Below are 6,453 nucleotides of genomic sequence, written 5' to 3'. Positions count from 1 at the left end.
AAAAGGGAACAAACCACATAGAAACTTGTAAGGTCTTATTTTGATTAAAAATGGTGAGTTATTTCTTTCAGAAGAAAAACTGTAGCAATGTTTCAAAGTAAATTAATATCCCGTGTCCCCAAAGGATTGTATTTTTGTGGAATCTAAAAGCAAACACCACAGAAAATTTTAAAACTTCAAAATGGATGAAAAATGATTTGTAAGAAGTAATCAAGTATATGAGCAGCTCATATGAGGTATAAAATATTGGTTATGTGGGACTGCAGGAGAGAGACAAAGGGCATACTATGAATGCAGAATAAAAGTGAGAATCAAAGTGAAGAATGAATGAAAAATATCACAGCAGGTCAAAGTATTATACAAAACATGTTTCAGGCAGATGAAAGTGCAGAGGTTACCCAGAAGAAGCTGGCAGAGTAAAAATTATAAGAATAAATTATCGACCAATGAAATGGATGTAGCTGAAACATTAAATTAAATTCTTTGCTTCCTTGTCTCAATTTTCACACACAGAAAAATAAGGGACAAATGCTAGAAACTGGCAATAATTTCCCCTGGGAGAGAAAGAAAATATTACAGGAAATTTTGATCATGCCAGAGCAGGTAATCAAAACTAATGGTTAAAACTGCACACACCAGGGGGAAAAAATGAGAAATCCTCAATAGTCAATAGCCAGGCATTCTTACTTGTTTTTTTAGTAGCCAAATACTGTATTTTTATGGGTTTTATAAGAAAAATAAAATAATAAAAAAGCAAGAGGATAAATGAAGGACAAGATTCCTCTGAATTGTGAGTTTTCTTAAAGCAAATAATATAAATAGTGAACTGTAAAGTTTCATCCAAGCAAGCAAGAAAACAGAATAATTGTAAAGACTTAAGTAAAAAGACGAGTACTGTCAAAATAAGTGAACAATTTATGAAATGTAAAAAGGTTGGTTTTGATTTTTTAAAATACAGAACAAATATGATAGAAAAAATTGTTTCACAATAGTGAATCAATGCACAATGATGTATCCCTGCTTATCTGAGTTGTTTCTTGCTATGGTTATATAGTGGTAAGGGTGATGCTTACAATACTATGTGGTTTTCTAAAGGCTTACTGAAACAAGAGGTCTAGTAAGAAATGCTACTAAAGAATATAGTTTAGTAAGAATTACAGACACCACCAGCTCAGTGGCAAAGCACTTGCCAATCAAGTGTAATGACCTGGGTTTGATCCCCAGAGCCAAAAATGAAACAACAACAAAAAAAGACAGTTTAAAATAAAAGCAGAATTACACACATCAGATAGCTGTGCCAATTGTATCAAACATGGAGTAATCTATGATCTCTAATAATATAGCTAGACTTCATTGTATTTATGTGTGTATTTTTTACTTATATTTACTGAGGTGAGCACAGTGTGCAGTGCTATGATGCCTCTAATTCTAGATACTGGACGATTATTAGTTAGGAGAATTATAATTATGAAATCTAATCTGACAAATAAAGAATGTATAAAATCTACAAGAAAGTAGTAAAATTGCCTAAAAGTATTTATTACAGAAATTTTAACTGAAAATTTGAAATATCTTCCCGTTCTTATCAAGCTGTTTTATTCAGAGTAGCAGCACATGGTAGGCAAATACTTAATAACCAAGAATTATAGATATTGAGGAACTTTTTGAAGTAAAAAATAATTTGGAACTCTACTATATTCATTGCCACTACAATAAAAAGAGTGAAAGCAAATAATTAGCTAATAGTGTTTGCCTTTATTTTATTCAATAGTAAACAAACAAGTAAATAGAAGATGGATAGAACTAAAAAATAATTTGGAAATGAAGTCATTTATAAAATTTAAGAAGAATATAATACACATTCTTTTAAGTGACATAGAAAAACTCACCAAATTAGATGATATTTTTTAAATAATCAAATCTCAAAACTTTCAATAGAATCAGTCAAAAAACATGTGTTTGATTATTCTCAATAATGGGAAAATATATTTTAAAATCTTCAGATATTGAAAGACACAAATACACAACATATAATACCTGGTTAGAAAAGTCTACAAACTAGAAATGCTTTCATTTACATATTTTTAAATAAAACACCACTTGAATACTTCAAGCTTTTATTTTCTTCATTTTTTTATTTTTTTAGTTGTCAGGGTAAAGGGTTGATGGGTTATAGTTACATTTGTCAGGTAGTGGGTGCATTACTTCTAGAACATTGATATCCCTTCTTATGTTTTTGGCTCCTTTTTCCTCTCCCCATCCCCTCCCAAACATCTTGTTTTTCCCCCTTCCCTTCTCTATTTCAAATAAACAAATAAAATTTATACAATACAACAGGTAACAAAGTCAGATACAGTGACCATATGAGATTACATGAAAATGAAAGCAGAATATAATTTGTGAGTTGGCTAATGAAGTGATTAGGGTAAAATCTACAGCACTATAATACTGTTATACTGGGAGAGATCTTCCCAAGAGAATTAGCTAAATTTTCAATATAAGAAATAAGAGAAAAAGAAACAAATTTAATTTCAGAGAAAGCAAGGGGGAAAATAAGAAGCAGAAATTAACAGTTAAATTAAAAAAATAATGAAGTAAATAATGGGAAGATCAAAGCTCTTAAGAGTTCAGAAAATGTCTGTCTGTCTCTTTTATCTCTGTCTTCTCTGTCTTCCTCTTTTTGTTGCCCACAAGTTTGACTAGATTTGTCAGAAATAGAGACAGCACTACAGAGAAAAACAAAAACATGAAAAAGATTGGACATTATCAACACCACTATGCTAACATATAATATGTAAATATCATGAATATTTTTATTTTTATGAATTTAAAAATTAGAATAAAATAGATCCTTCAAAACTGAAACTGATTCACCATGATATTTACAACTTTGATTGACCCACATTTACCTAATCAAGAATTAAAATCTTAATTAAAGCTTTCAAATAAAAAAGCCCAAATGTATTTCTTTTATCAAACATGTAAGTACAAAATCATATAAACTACATTCAAATTTTCCAATATATAAAGTGGGAAAGACAATTACCCAGATTACTTTATGACACTAATATTTGGGTACTAAAGATAATATTATTATAATATAGGAAAATAAGAATGACAAATAATTATAATTTACTTGCATGGCCACAAGTTTTATAATAGTAGGATTTCAGATACAATCCAATAATGTATTAAAAGAATGGTAGCACATTCAGTTAAATGCCAGGGATAGCTTCAAGGTTGAAGAAATGAGAAAATCATGTAATTAAGTTCACCAAACCAATAGACTAAAGTGAATAAAACTATCTGATTATTCGAATAAAAATATTTTGACAAAATTCATAATCCATTCAAGATTTGAAAACAAAAGCCTCACACTTTCAGCATGAACTCCTCCATTTTGTCTTAAGAGTCCATTTTTGGTCCTCAGCTCTTTCCTCTTAATCAGGTGGCTAGAGCAGGCCTGACCTCAATCATTAACCCCACCTCAGTTCCCAAACTACCTGTACCTCTAGCCTGCAGCTGCAAAAGAGGGATCCTGTCTGCCCTTGCCTGATCGCAACAGCTAATCCACCATTGCCACAGGTTTCTTATCCAGCTGCAATTGCAGAATATGCCCCGCCTACAGGCCTGTAAGTCACTCTTCTACATACACAGAGACTGCTGCACCCCACTTCACAGGAGCAGTCTGTCATGTTGACATTAAACTTAGTTGTGTGTCACTTGGTGTCCACATAACTCTGTTAGCATAGCAACTGTTATTATGTACCATACATGATGTCATATATAATAGTAATCCAGAGCAAAAGGTAATATATCAGAAAGTCAAAAGCAGAAGGTGACTATTTCTGCATAGATTTTTATCTAAGCATCTATAAAATAATCGAAACTTTACAAGGTCAATATATGTAAAGCAATATTACTATTTAAGGAGTGAAAATTTTGAAATAATTTACAGCAACATTAAACACAGAACTAAACCTATGAGATACTTATAAATTCACAAATAAATGTGTTTTATATGCTGCAATTTTTCATATTGTTAAAGAATATGAAATGCTATACAAGTACAAATACAGTTTCCAATTATTGGCTGTGCATTTTTGACATAATAAATAATGAATTAGATTTCTAGCAGTTTTTTTCCCCCAGTCCTGGGGCTTGAACTGTCCTGAGAATTGCCCTTGGGCTTTTGCAAGGCCAAAGGTCTAACACTTAGGCTACAGCATCATTTCTGGCTTTGCCCTGATCTTCCTGTATGTTAGCAAGCACCAAACCACTAGGCCAAATTCCTGGCCTTTCTAGCAGAATTTTTTTTAATGTAAAAGTTAACTTTTATTTTTATTTCTTAAAAGACTACAAACATTCAGGAGCTGCTGAACAATCTGGGTGTGGTGATCAAGAATGTAAGCCTGCCTGTGTCATGGGTAGGAGTCATTCACATATTTTCTTGATAAATGAGTATATGATACTGTTTACACATATAACAATTACTACTGTAAAGATTGGTTTCATTGTTAAATATTTAATATTAGTTTTTATGATATGATCACATATACTTTAAAATGAATTCCAGGAAGACTCGATGCATGAATTCATTAACTTTAAGTATTTGCATAAAGTTGTTTATGTACAAGTATTCTTAAAGATGATACCCCTTTTATTGTTCTTTTCCATCCCTCCCAACTCTATCCTATCCTCAGTTTTGTGATTTTTGTAGGATATGAATTACATTTTATGATCCTATTCTCCCCTTTCCAACCTCTCTTCATGAAGGAACAAAAAAATTGGAATAAATGTTATGAAAAGTTCTAAACATTATAGTATTATTTAATTTGGAACATAGAATTGTTTTACTTTTGATGTGAGAATGCTATGCTATTAAGTGGTATAAAATAAAAATATTAGGGGCCGGGATTTGGCCTGGTAGTAGAGTGCTTGCCTAGTATGCACAAAGACCCAGGTTCAATTCCTTGGTACCACATACATAGAAAAAAGCCAGAAGTGATGCTGAGGCTCAAGTGGTAGAGCTCTAGCCTTGAGAAAGTCCAAGGATAGTGGTTAGACCCTGAGCTCAAGCACAGGACTGGCAAAAAAAATAAATAAATAAACAATTGTATCTTTAATGTTACTTCTAAACAGTAATTGTTATTACTTTCATATAATCTTACAATTTGTGGTTTGGATTTGTACATTTGTTTATACGTGGACCTAACTTTCTTAATCCATTAAACATGTAGTCACTTCCATTTGTACTTAAAAATGTTTTACTTATCCTTCAAGACAGTATTGTAAAGTAAGTGAGTCTAAATACTGGATTGGCTATGGAAATAGTTTCATATATTAAACACAAGCAGTTAGAATATTTCCTCCATCTCAAGAGAAAAAAACATAATTGCAATAAAAGAAAAAATACAGCATTTTGCCAACAATACTGATTTAAATATAAGAGGGACACTGAACCATACATCTAGGACAATCTGTGCCTGGTTATTAGTCATAGCAAGCCAAGTATAATCACTGTTGTCTATTGCTATGAGTGCACACATCATCACTCTGGCAGCTTTTTAAAAAAGAATTTCATAAAAAATATGAATATAGTCCTTTACAACCAGATTAATTTTCATTAGTATTCTTAAAGCCTTAGCATTAAACTAAGAGAATATTTACATGGTTTTCTCACCTTAAAAAATGTACCACTACAATACTAAAAGCCAATAAAATTTGAGTTTTATTATTTTGTAAAAATTTCCAGGATTTAGAAATTGATTGCCATTATAATCGTAAAATAGGAATCCTGCTTTGATAGGAATAAAAATTCAAAAACAATTCATGTAGTAACAAAATCTTACATAACTAGGGAATTTGAAGAAACAATTTTCTGATTAAGGCAGAGTTTTTCTTCCAAATCCTAAATTCACACATGTACAATAGGTTGGATTATACTTTTATGTATAATTAATTATATTTGTTAATAAAAGAAATTGTCTATATTACGGGATATTTTTTGCCAGCCCTGGGCTTGAGCTCAGGGCATGAGCCCTGTCCTTGGACTTTCTCAAGGCTACAGCTCTACCACTTGAGCCTCAGCACCACTTCTGGCTTTTATCTATGTATGTGGTTCCGAGGAATTGAACCCGGGTCTTTGTGCATGCTAGGCAAGCACTCTACCACTAGGCCAAATCCCGGCCCAGGGAATATTTTTGAAATGTAGAATGAATGACAGAAAACAGCAATCATCCCTTCCAGAAATCTTTATATTTTTTTATGGGAGAGAAAAATATCAGTGTGGGATGCATGGGAAAAGATATATCACTGAATTCTACCTTAAAATTTGTCTTTTCATACTCAACAGATGGCAGTCCTAGCTTCGCCCAGATTAATTCACACTAACCGGTAGATTCTGGTCTCCTGGATAAGTATGTGCCAGGCCCCCCGTGTTGCTGAACCACT

This window comes from Megascapheus bottae, chromosome 12 (genome assembly GCF_031878675.1).
Source record: "Megascapheus bottae isolate mThoBot1 chromosome 12, mThoBot2.hap1, whole genome shotgun sequence".
NCBI lineage: Eukaryota > Metazoa > Chordata > Mammalia > Rodentia > Geomyidae > Megascapheus > Megascapheus bottae.
This window is presented reverse-complemented; position numbering follows the sequence as displayed.